The sequence below is a fragment of the Amblyomma americanum genome, chromosome 2, assembly GCF_052857255.1.
Source record: "Amblyomma americanum isolate KBUSLIRL-KWMA chromosome 2, ASM5285725v1, whole genome shotgun sequence".
NCBI lineage: Eukaryota > Metazoa > Arthropoda > Arachnida > Ixodida > Ixodidae > Amblyomma > Amblyomma americanum.
In genome coordinates this window covers 59,785,690-59,797,346 of record NC_135498.1, presented here as the reverse complement: position 1 = coordinate 59,797,346, position 11,657 = coordinate 59,785,690, and the positions used below count along the sequence as shown (strand labels likewise).

The 11,657-nt window shown below is 45.0% G+C and overlaps 2 long non-coding RNA genes across 2 annotated transcripts; one reads left to right on the top strand and one right to left on the bottom strand.

Moving 5' to 3' along the window:
- Positions 1-704: 704 nt before the first annotated feature.
- LOC144118593 (uncharacterized) lies at positions 705-10,387 on the bottom strand. The gene is made up of 3 exons (XR_013312063.1): positions 10,229-10,387; positions 2,578-2,612; positions 705-865 (listed from the first exon to the last, which is right to left on the bottom strand). It is a non-coding gene; the product is annotated as an uncharacterized LOC144118593 (long non-coding RNA).
- On the top strand, positions 1,007-6,183 carry LOC144118592 (uncharacterized). Its single transcript, XR_013312062.1, has 3 exons — positions 1,007-1,226; positions 3,891-3,978; positions 6,011-6,183. It is a non-coding gene; the product is annotated as an uncharacterized LOC144118592 (long non-coding RNA).
- Positions 10,388-11,657: the final 1,270 nt, after the last annotated feature.

Below are 11,657 nucleotides of genomic sequence, written 5' to 3'. Positions count from 1 at the left end.
ACATCGCCACCGGGAGTGGCTTGCATGCATGCGAAAGCGCCTCGGGCTGCGGCTTCTATTTCATCTCGTAATATGGTTTAAGTGTTATAGTTTTATGGGGTTTAACGACCCAAATCCTCACAGTATGACGGGTGCTGTTCTTTAAGGCTCCGGATAATTTCCGTAACCTGAGGGTGTTTAATATGCCCTAGGAAAGCTTCTTTTGTATCATAGCAGATCAATGATAGTGATTCTACTTAAAAAAAAGGGGAAGGGTCCTATCTACAATTTAACATCCCTGTTTCTTCCATAGTGATTATCCGCCGCGGTGGCTGAGTGGTTATGGCGCTCGGCTGTTGGGCCGAAAGACGCGGGTTGGATCCCGGCCGCGGTGGTCGAATTTCGATGGAGGCGAAATTCTAGAGGCCCGTGTGCTGTGCGATGTCAGTGCACGTTAAATAACTCCAAGTGGTCAAAATTTCCGGAGCCCTCCATTACGGCGTCTCTCATAGCCTGAGTCGCTTTGGGACGTTAAAGCCCCATAAACCAAACCAAATGATCTTCCACAGTGATTAACCCCAACGATAAACATGCGCTTTCAAAAGGCGCCGTTTAAAAAATAATTCTTCCAGGCTACTTAGTGCTGCATACTGTGACGAAGTTAGAGCACGAAACCTTAATCAGAAAAAGAAGATAAACTCTAAAGAAGGAATATTTACTTGCTTCAATGCAATAGAGATCTATAACAATTGATTTTTAGCGCTGGTAGACTTTGTGGGCTGAGAGCGTTTTCTTTCTTGTCTAAGACATGCGTCCCCATCGCAGTGTTCTCAGCGGGAAACATTTCTTTGTTCCGATCACGGCTGTTTTAAGTCTGTATGGTTGCCTGAAAAATGGTAAAAAAAGGAAACTAAAGAACGAAAACCAATGATTTCTCTCCGTAAAGGTCACAAGCCTCAGAGCTTCGCAGGCACAAAGAAGCGAAGAGTGAGCTAGAGGCACGTGGCTTCAAGCAATGTAATCAAAACATCAGAACATAAATAAAGACACTATGGCGTATGGTGATGAGTGCGCACCGAAGCACGTCATACTCCCACGTGTCTCTAGTGAACTTGAACACAGTAACGGACAATAGCGGCTATAAAAGCGGCTTTACCATTTTGAAAGTACTCGAACGCAACTCCAGCTCCGCTTTTTAAAGGGATGGCGTCTAACATCTGCTTAGTGTTTTTCACAGTGGCCGTAATGTAAGTAACGTAAGTTCCTGATATTATATCTTAAGCTAAGAAGTATTTCAATTGTCTTGTTCAGTAAACGGAGCGCTGCATGTCGGTCACATGTACCGCAATTTACATTCTGAAACATTAGAGAAACACAGTAAAAAAAAAAACAGGACAGCACCCATACTCTTTCTGTGTCGCTGCTGTGTTCTGTGTTGTTTTTTTCTGTGCCGCTGCTGGGTACTGTATTTTTTTTCATGCGCTGCCCCATATTGTTTCAAGTATGAGCCGACAAGCGCAAACTCCAATTTTAGTTCAAAGACATACTATGTCACGGATAAACCGTCTGAAAAGTATGATGCCTACTGCCGTGCCAGTTCACGTCCTATTGCGGGCACCTAGATATATACTGTTAGAAATCAGAGTGAAAAGTTTCATTTGGAAAGAGGCACATCCATCGCGAGCCACTCTAACGGATGACTTTATATATATTAAGCCCGCAAGAATTAAAACCGAACTGACATTTGTGTCTGTATGCCCAATTCTGCGTATTGTAGGCTTCTGAAATGAACACAATTAAATGTTCTCGCTCTATGTCAGCACTTTTGGCGTCCCAAAATAGAGTTGTAGTATTTGAGACCACGAGTGGGAAAGCAGCGTCGCTGGCCGTTTTATAATTATTTTGTTCTGCTAATCTGTTCATGTTGGGAGAAAATAACAAGCAAGGTTTCTGAATTCAACATTTACATTTTCAACTGCAACATCGCCACGTGTTCTCGCTATAACGGAAACCGCTTAGTGATTTATCTCAACTAGAAGCTAGATCTTGTCCAACAGCCACCGAGAAGGTGGCTGTTTGAAGGAGAGCCATTGTGGGGGCTTCTGAGACTCAGTTTCTCTTCCTGTGTGGTCACAAGACTCATTTTTGCAGAGGTAGTTCTTGCGAAGAGAGTCTTTCTTTCAACCATTGAGCTACTGCGCACTGCCGTGGTCGGCAGGTGGCAACTGCATTGAATTTTTTAGTGCGCTAGCGCTTAGACCCCTCCTCACCGTTATCAACAAGGTATTTATGGTGGCGCAGGTTACCTCTCTCTGTTTTGCAACGCGGATTGCTCGGGAAGAAAAACGTGGGGCTCAGAATGTCCACCGGGGGCAGCACCTGCCACCGCAGCACAGGGCCAAATCGGTTAACCGCTCCACCACTGCGTCAGGAATGGTATGGAAGTTCACAGCTAATGTATGAATGTAAAGTAAGGAATAACCAATTCAGTGTACATGGTCATTCAAGCGTTAACACTTTCACGTTGCATCCTTAAGGCCGAGCTTCAGAATCGCCTCCAGTTATATTTAGTGCGCCAACACAAAGGCTCCCACTCACCATTTTCGCCGACCTTTGTCTCAAGCCTGCTTGACCTTGAAAAGCGAGCATCGAACCGAAAACGAAAAGAAAGTGAAAACAGAAGTGTTAGTGCACATAAATCGCATTCGGCCTAACCACACTAAACCGTCAGTTATTTTATTTTCGTAAGTTGCATTGCCACCTTCCGCGGTGGGCAGGTTGCGATGACGTCGGAAGGTCACGCGGCCTGTCTCGACCAACATTATTTAATTGCCACCTGCTACACTGAGCAGGTTGGCGCATGCCCACCATTGTAGGTGGGCCAGCTCGTTTTTTGGGACATGGATAGACGGACGCCAGCTTTTCTCGAACGCAGGACATCTAATGCCATCTCAATGAATTGAATTGAAGTTTTTTTCGGAACATTTATACAACGCATATTTGAAACAAAATCTGGATCCCTGGCTACAAGCTAGTTGGGATCCATGCAAAACATATAAAGTGATACTAAGATGCAGGCATGAGATTCAACTATTTAGATTACACACGATGAAGGCTCTCTCATTCAAATAGACAGTTGAAATCTTCTTAACGAAAGAAGGCATACGCTGAACAAATATGTATATACGTACAAAGTCTCCACATCATCCAGCGTACAAAGAAAAAACAAACTGCAGAGAAAATACACTCTCATTACTCTGATTTATAATATTTTTTTAACAGGAGTGGAAAATTTCTGCTTCGCTTCACATCATCTGTAAGGGCATTCCACAGCTTCGTCCCCACATGAGCTATGGTCCTTTCTCCGTAGACATTTTTCGTCTTCAGAAGAAGGGAATTTCCATGTGTAGCGTTACGGGTGCGATTAGATGGCAGAGTGAAAATGGATGAGTGTAATGGGTAATGGTCCGCAAGACATGCATGTACCGTCAGTAGAGTCCTGTATTCAATAAACGATTTTAGCGGTATAATATTCATGTGTTTAAAAAGAGGAACAATGTGCGCGTTGCAGTTCGACTGTGTGATGAACCGAATTGCCCTTTTTTGCAAAACCCTGAGCGGCTCCATATAAGACTGGTAGGTGCGACCCCAGGATTCAATGCAATATGACAGCTGGCTTTGAAAAATGGCAAAATAAATAATTCTGAGTTTGCGTTTGTCAAAGTACTCGCGGCGTTTATACAGTGCAAAGCACGCTGCACCCAACTTTTTAGAAAGTGTCTGATTGTGGGCCTTGCAGTGCAAGTTCTCGTCACGTGGACATTGTTACGTGGACGGATTCATTACCACATACACATTAGGATAATCGGTGCCCACCGCAAACAGTGATTATAGCATTTATTTTTTACCAGAAAAACCATTTTGAGTGCGGGAATTCACTCGAACGTCGACACAGTTACCACAACGGAACCAAGCTTGATTGAATCCTGCAACCGAACTGTGAGTAATTTTCCTTTAAAGAGAAATTACAATTTTTTTTCGCCTTTCGGAATCGCCTCTTTGTGAATAATATTTGTTCACACACATATGAACGTGGTGTAGGCTTAATGCTGCTACAAAAATGAAAGTTGGTGTCCACGCGAACAGTAGCAAGCTAGCTATCTTGCGACATGTAGATAATCCTGTCGTGTGACAAGTTAACTCTGCTTTCGCAAACAAAAGTTGGATAGCTGCCGTTATAAAGTTATGTAAATGACAAAGGTAGCCACGAAGAGATAACTGCACGTCCTCAAACACCCTTATAGCGGCACACAATATACTACATTCCACAAGTTAAGAAGCAAGTGTGCACACTTCAATAAATTAACATGTAAATTCTTGCGGGCCCGAGAGTAATAGTTAATGTTTCCACGAAATACGTTTGTGTAATTTCATCTATTTAGCGCTTACCTGTTCAGAGACTCGCGTGTGTCATAAGGAATGCAGACTGTTGCGTAATGTGGGAATAATGTTGGGGACCATTTCTCCGAAAGAAGTTTGACACAACGTTGTGCAACAAACTTGCAAACTGCAATTTTGTTTCTTTAACAATATCTCTACGTGGCACGGTCTATAATGTTGCAAGAGAAAAATGTGATTAATATCAAGCTTACCGACCGAAGAATGAGTTTGTCTGCTCTATCAAGAATATCAAGAACATTTGCGTGCAAGCGTATTTTTAGCATGCCTAAAGAGTGAAGCCCTGATAGACAGTAATGCACGATTGGAGCCCACTACTTTCGACATAGCTGTTAGGCGACGCAACTGTTGCTTGTACAAGTATCATCAAATGAACGGTTTGAAGCATAAGACGGGAAGGGTTAAGGGCTGGTTACAACAATCACACAGATGAGGGGAGAATTTTTGATGTAATATGCGATTAATATATAGAAAAATGCATGAAGTCTATGAGATCACCGTACTCCAAACCACCACCTCGTACACATGTCCTAAAATCATCATCACCATCAGCATCTCCCTGACAACGCCCACTGCAGGGAAAAAGCCTCTCTCATGTGTCTCCAGTTAACCCTGTCCTTTGCAAGCTGCGGCCACCGTATCCCCACAAACTTCTTAATCTCATCCGCGCAGCTATGTTTCTGTCGCCACCTGCTACGCTTGCCTACCTTTGGAATTCACTCCGTTGCCCTTAAGGACCAGCGGATATCTTGCCTTCGCATCACATGCCCTAGCCAAGCCTATTTCTTCCTAGCAATAGGCTCTAAAAACCTAAATGTGGGAACAAAATCATTTCTTACATCTCAAAACTTTCTAGGGACGATGCATGGGCAGGTTAAGCAACCGTAGAAAATTATTTCTATTTTCTAGAAGTTGGTTCATTGTCTGTTACAAAATTTCTGAAGTCAAATATAAGCAGCGAAGCACGGTTATCACATTGTTATTTATAAGCAAATTTTTATTGAAGACTTCTACAGAACCTGAAGCCGATGAATTTTTTGCACGTCTATTTAGTCGTGGTCGTCTTTTGCTGAAGAATTCCAATCAACTATGACAATATCTCCCTGGCATGTGCATGAACATAGGCAACTGGAAATAGTGAGCAGTAAAAAAACTGAGATAGACATTTTTACATCTGAAAAGCTCAGTCGTAGAACTCAAGTTTCAACATAGAAAAATTTTTGGTACGTTAGACGCAGAAACAAGGGGCATTACTGGATGACAAAAAAAAACATAAAAACACTTTTCATGCCTTGCCAATTATAAACTATGAACTGTTGTCACTTATATGAGTAACAATATAGGACAGAGTGTAATCAACATGCAGCATTATGAGAATTAGAAAAATCTCCTTGTCATCACGCGCTTGCGTTTAAAAATCAATGCGCGAAAAAAAAAACATTGCGGATGAACAAACACCTGCACATCCTAGGAGAGTGAGCAGTTCATACACAACGTAAAAGCGGTGCACTCCGGAAAGCTATCATAAATATTTCTTCTCTCTTTTCGCGTGTCATTTCCTTTTTGGTTTTAGTGCAGCCCATCACTGAATATCACGTGCCCACCGGAATGCTTCTGTGGCCTGCTAAACAACAACACGTGTGGTCACTGCTACAAATTTAACTTTCCGGAAGAATACTACGATGAAAACGGCACATTTTCACCCCCGAAATGATGGACACTACCAATAAAAGATTTTAGAGCTAATGGGCTTCGCCTCACATTTTTTTCTCGCGAGGAAACTGCGAGGTGTCTGCCCCCCCCCCCCCACCCCCACACACAACCACACACACGCTCTCCTCTCCTCTGCAAAGAACTAGGAGGAGGATGAGGAAGAACAGGAATAGCAGAGAGGCTAACCGGAAGAATAATCGGTTTGCTACCCTACACGAGGGGAAAGGGGTGAGGGGATAAAAAACGACAGAGAAAGACCAAAAATCCACTCGGTACTATATAGACTCAATTGGTACTGCAGGACCATGCACATCTTGACATCATAAGGAACGTATAGTCGGTTATAACTCAAGAACCAAGCTGCAACTAACTTTCAAAAGATGGCTTCGAATTAATGGCGCCAAGCTATTGTCATCACGTCATGGCCGTCTGCATGGTTCTTTACGAGTAAGGCTTAGAGCGCGCCTGGTCCAAGTGCGCCCACTCTGGAAAATAGTGCCGAAAACAGACTAGACGCAGCCCGCGTAGAGTATAGGTACCTTCATGCTTAATCTCTTCGTTGAAACCATAACTACCGTTATATTGGTTAGATAGCCGGTGTAGTAACTTTGACCCTCTTTTGTTCTTATCTAATCAGCACTTAAAAACTCATCCCGATCTGTGCTTTCGTAGTTGGATGAAATTCAGCCTGATTTTTTTTTGTTCTTCAAATTGTTTCGAAGAACGGCGGACGTACAAAATAGAGAGCTTGAAGTGTCGTTTCACAAACGGGCTATCAATCTAGAGTTTGACGCACTTTCACGAAGTTTTGCCACGTCCTGCTCCGTCTGTTGTCATTCGTGACCGATGTGAATTTTTTTGTCGTCGCGGCAGCTACGAGAGCACGCGGAATATTTATGGCGCGAAAAGTAAACACAGCTGGTAGAGGGTGCGTGTCAAATGCAGCTGCGCGAGCAGCTTCGAAGGCTTCTGTTGCCGTCATCCAGAAAATGGTCGCACACGCCTTGAAAGGGTTAGTCTCTAGGTTCGTACAAAATAAAACTCTGTGAGGTGAAATCAGTCACACCAACCGCAGGAGGGCGAGCGTTTCACAGCTTCTGCTGCGCTGATATTCTCCGCATATGCGCCCCCCCTGTGCGCCGCATCTTTTATAGTGATCCCGAGAAGAATAGGCCCACAGGCACTTGTTTTCTTGTTTTTAGTGGAAAATTCAGCGGAAGTCGTCGACAGCCTCGCTACTCGGGACATTGACGTGTCATGTGGTCGTGCACTTCATTTTCCGATCCGCGAACTCGCTTTCTCAGTGGGCTTAGTATCGTCCGTAAAAAAACACGTTTGTTTATGTGATAAGCATATCATATTATAGTGAACGCCGTTCAGAAACACGGCATCAAACTGTGTGGTCAGAGGAACATGATTTTAGAATGTTCATTTAAATATTTCGAACTACGTTAGCGCGGTCCAAATGTAATATAAAGGAAATGCACTACACGAACTATCCAATATTCGAAAGTGTCCGCCTGCCTGCCGTCTCACACGAGCGCGAGGGCAACCAACATTAAGTCAAATGCCGGCAGCTTGAGCTATTAGCATCCACTGCCCTCCGACAGAAATTTCGTCCTACATATAAGATCAGATGTTGTGACCTTTTTATCGTCGGCAGAAACACTGCCGTTGAGCAGTTTTAATGCATGTCGAAAGTGCGCTGAAAGCAGCGATGTGGCCAAGGGTGACGTAAGCCAGAGCCCAAGATTCAGTTTTGTTTTTCTTTTCACCGAAGTTTTTCATTGATCTTTTGGCGCAGACATGGCTTAAATGTAGGAAAAAAAAATGAATTTTCTGCCAGTTTGTAGGAGAATTAGCCTTTGGACGCAGCTTGGAGCACATTGCCCTGCAGTTACACTCCTTATGATTCATGAAAATAATGCACAAGGAAGACTTCTTAGTTTGATACAACACCATCTAGAGGAGGAGCCCTTTAAGCTTCAGTACACCTTTTAAGTGCTGGTGGGTTGAGAGTTTAGAAGAAGCTGTGACAATTTTTCGAAGCTGTGACAATAGAGACAATTTGGAGAAGACGAAAGAATAGTAGCAATAGTGGATGCTTTGAAAACATAAATGAGCGATCAACTGAACTTTTAAGTCTCGAAAAGTGCAGCAAAGAAGGAAGGCCTTTAATAAAAAGCATCGCTTTTACTGTATTATTGATTTCTTAATCTGAAGACTTTTGTACGCGCGTAAGAAAAGGACTCGGGTTTCGCGCAACACTATTTGCAGGGAGCAAGTAGAGCTGCTGACCCCTGTTACGTAAAAGGGCACAAGAAAAATAGTTGTGAAGCTTCAGCGAGAAATTTGTACCGACTAAACCAGCAACGGAACATTAGACCATCATTCGGTTCCTAGATCAGAATATACATGCAAAATAAGTGCGATATTAATAGTCTGTTGGTTAATCTCTTTTCAATGATATTTACATTCGACTTTTGAGAGTTGTGCTCCGTGCGCTGCTCACATTTTCTTCGGGAGAGTCCAGAAAAAATAACGAGACACTTGGCCTCTCGCGTAAGGTTTTGCAGAAGCAGCCGTTATGGTTTCGTGAGAGCAATGATAGGGAACTTATCTGTATCTGGTTATTAGAAAGCTATGAGGGGTTTTGCTTATCATATGCTCTACCGGATCTGTAGGGAATCAGCGGCATGCATTGTAAGCAAACGATCATGACCATTGTTTATCTCTGTTTATTTTTATGCGCACTTTATTTAGTAAAGATCAACACTTCGTTCCCGCTTCGGTAAAGCCTTATTCTAAATAGTGGCCTTCTACTTCGTTGAAACTTTGTTGGAGGAAGATATTGTTTTGAACGACATAGCCGTTAACTGAGTAACTAGCTAATTATTACACAATGTGAGCAACCAGCTTTGTTGGATGCAGGGGAAAATTGATTTAGCAAAGAACATTCAGCGTGTTACTGTCTACTACATCAATTTATTTTCTTTATATTTTTATATAACAATTTGAAGCTAAGATATACTTAAATAAATGGCAGCCGATTTACGTAGTTACGCCAAATAAGAATATCTGCACTGGCAAGGTGTGCTTCACAATTTTTGCGTCATTAACCACTTGTAACGAAGCGCGCTTTCGTTCCGGCATGAGAGCTGCGCCGCATCGAAGAAGCGGACCAGCAGGTTTCGATGAGATAGATTGGTCGACATCATTTATTAAAGATAGATCCGAATCATTAGTTAAACGTATAAACTGAGACATAATATATGACATCACATAGCAAAACAGTGAGTCATATCCTGGGGCGCGGAAAATCTTTGGGAGCGGAGGTCCCGAGACGCAGCTGGAAAGCAGCCGTTCCTTTCTCGAGAACCCCATGGCGTTCAAAAACCCGCTCTTAAACACACTTCACCAACATTCTGGTGACATTTCTTATGACGACCAATTCATCAGGAAAGCCGTTTTCGGAAGCAGTCAGAACCCATCCATTCAAGACATGCCGACAGCAAACACATACACTTTCTCAAACTAAAATAACCAAAAACACCCATTGGCGGCAACTCGCACCCTCGCCGCGCAGGGTTCTTTGGCCCGCATTCCGCGGTAACCGTTTGGTTAGCCGGTGTCCCTCGTCGGGTGGTGCGCGGAACACGTATGCACGAACACGTGCACACCCCGTCCCTGCTCGGTACCCGTTTTGCAGAAAATCCGGCGTCGTCGTCGACCTCGGTGGTGTCGCGAGCGAAAAAGCAGGCAGCCTGCCTGTTACCTATTGTCACGTGACCTTTTGAGGTCATCACACACCCACACACACATGCACGCACGCACGCACACACACGCACACACGTTTTAATAGGGGAGATAAATACGTTTCCCTCATTCTAACACAGTTCATTACCGCCAGACCACACCCCGTGATCGCGTGCGGTACCGAGCTCACGCCGATCACGGCGGGCCTTGCTCTGAAGGAACAAAGGAACGACACATTGGTTGACACAAACGCATTTATTTCTACAACAATAACGCCAGCTAGCAACAACATACGCTAATGAATCGAGGTCGTGAGACTCACCAGCAAGGTTACGAGCGAATGTTCGCCCGCGTTAGGGCAAGGGATACTGCGAAGTCGGACAGGACGAGATGCGGGGGCCTGTCTCCCCGCCACTTCCTCGCCTCGCTGGCGAAGAGCAGAGCCGCGTGCGAACGTCCGCTCGCGCCAACTATCCCAGCCGAAGAGAGCCTGATGCTGTGGGCTGTCCCCCGGGTGCGCGCAGCTGTCTGTCTGTCTGAGGCGCCCGCCCTTGTTACTTATAGTAACTAACCAGGCAATGCGCCCCTCCTTCGAGGCGATACTGTAGCTGCAGGGTGCATCGGGGGAAAGCCAAGAAAGGAGACGGCGGGCAGTCCCCACAATACATATATATATATATATTGTCACGTAGTGGTGACGGCAGTCGAAGCAGCGATGAAGACGGACGAAAGGATCTTCTAAAAGAACTGTTTATTGGGCTGACTTGCACCCAAAATGGACTGAATCACTCGGCGGCGGCGAAGCGACAAGCGTGCTCGGCGGTCGTCGAACAGAATGCCCGCCGCTGTCGGCCGTGCTCAATTTAAAGCTGATAGCGAACATTCGAGATAAAGGGCGCAAAGTTACTAGAACATTCCGGAAGAACGTAGAATCAGCTTTGCCTGGCTGCGATCAATCGAGATAAATCTAGTCGCGTCTTGCGTCGCAAACAAAGCGATAAAGTGGTGTCGCGGCAGATTTGAAAAACGAACAAACACTGCAAATATTCGCGGCAATACTCCCCTCTCAAAGAAGCATCAACCCGATGCATTAAAACAAATAATGCGACTAGTAAGAGAAAAAACGGATCTTGCGAAAATAGAGCATGGAAACGCAGCGGCCTTTAGCGCGCATAATACGGCTTCAGACGGACTACATGGACAACTTCTGGTCGTACGCGGCGTCGCTGGGATGCAGTCATTGCGTCAGGGATGACTTCATAATCCAGTTCACCCAGCCGACGAAGAACCTTGTACGGGCCGAAATAGCGGCGCAAAAGCTTTTCACTCAATCCACGGCGGCGAATGGGCGTCCACACCCAGACTTGGTCTCCTGGCTTGTATTCCGCGTTGCGTCTTCGTAGGTTGTAGCGTCTGGCGTCGGACCGCTGCTGATCTTTGATCCGTAATCGGGCAAGCCTTCGAGCTTCTTCTGCGCGTTGAAGGTAGGCGGCAACGTCGACGTTCTCTTCTTCTGTAACGTTGGGCAGCATGGCGTCTAGCGTGGTCGTGGCATCCCTGCCATGGACGAGCCTAAAAGGCGTCATCTGGGTGGTCTCCTGCACTGCGGTGTTGTAGGCGAAGACGACGTAAGGCAGGATGACATCCCAGGTTTTGTGTTCGGCATCGACATACATAGCGAGCATATCGGCGATGGTTTTGTTCAGGCGCTCGGTCAGTCCGTTGGTCTGCGGATGGTATGCAGTTGTCCT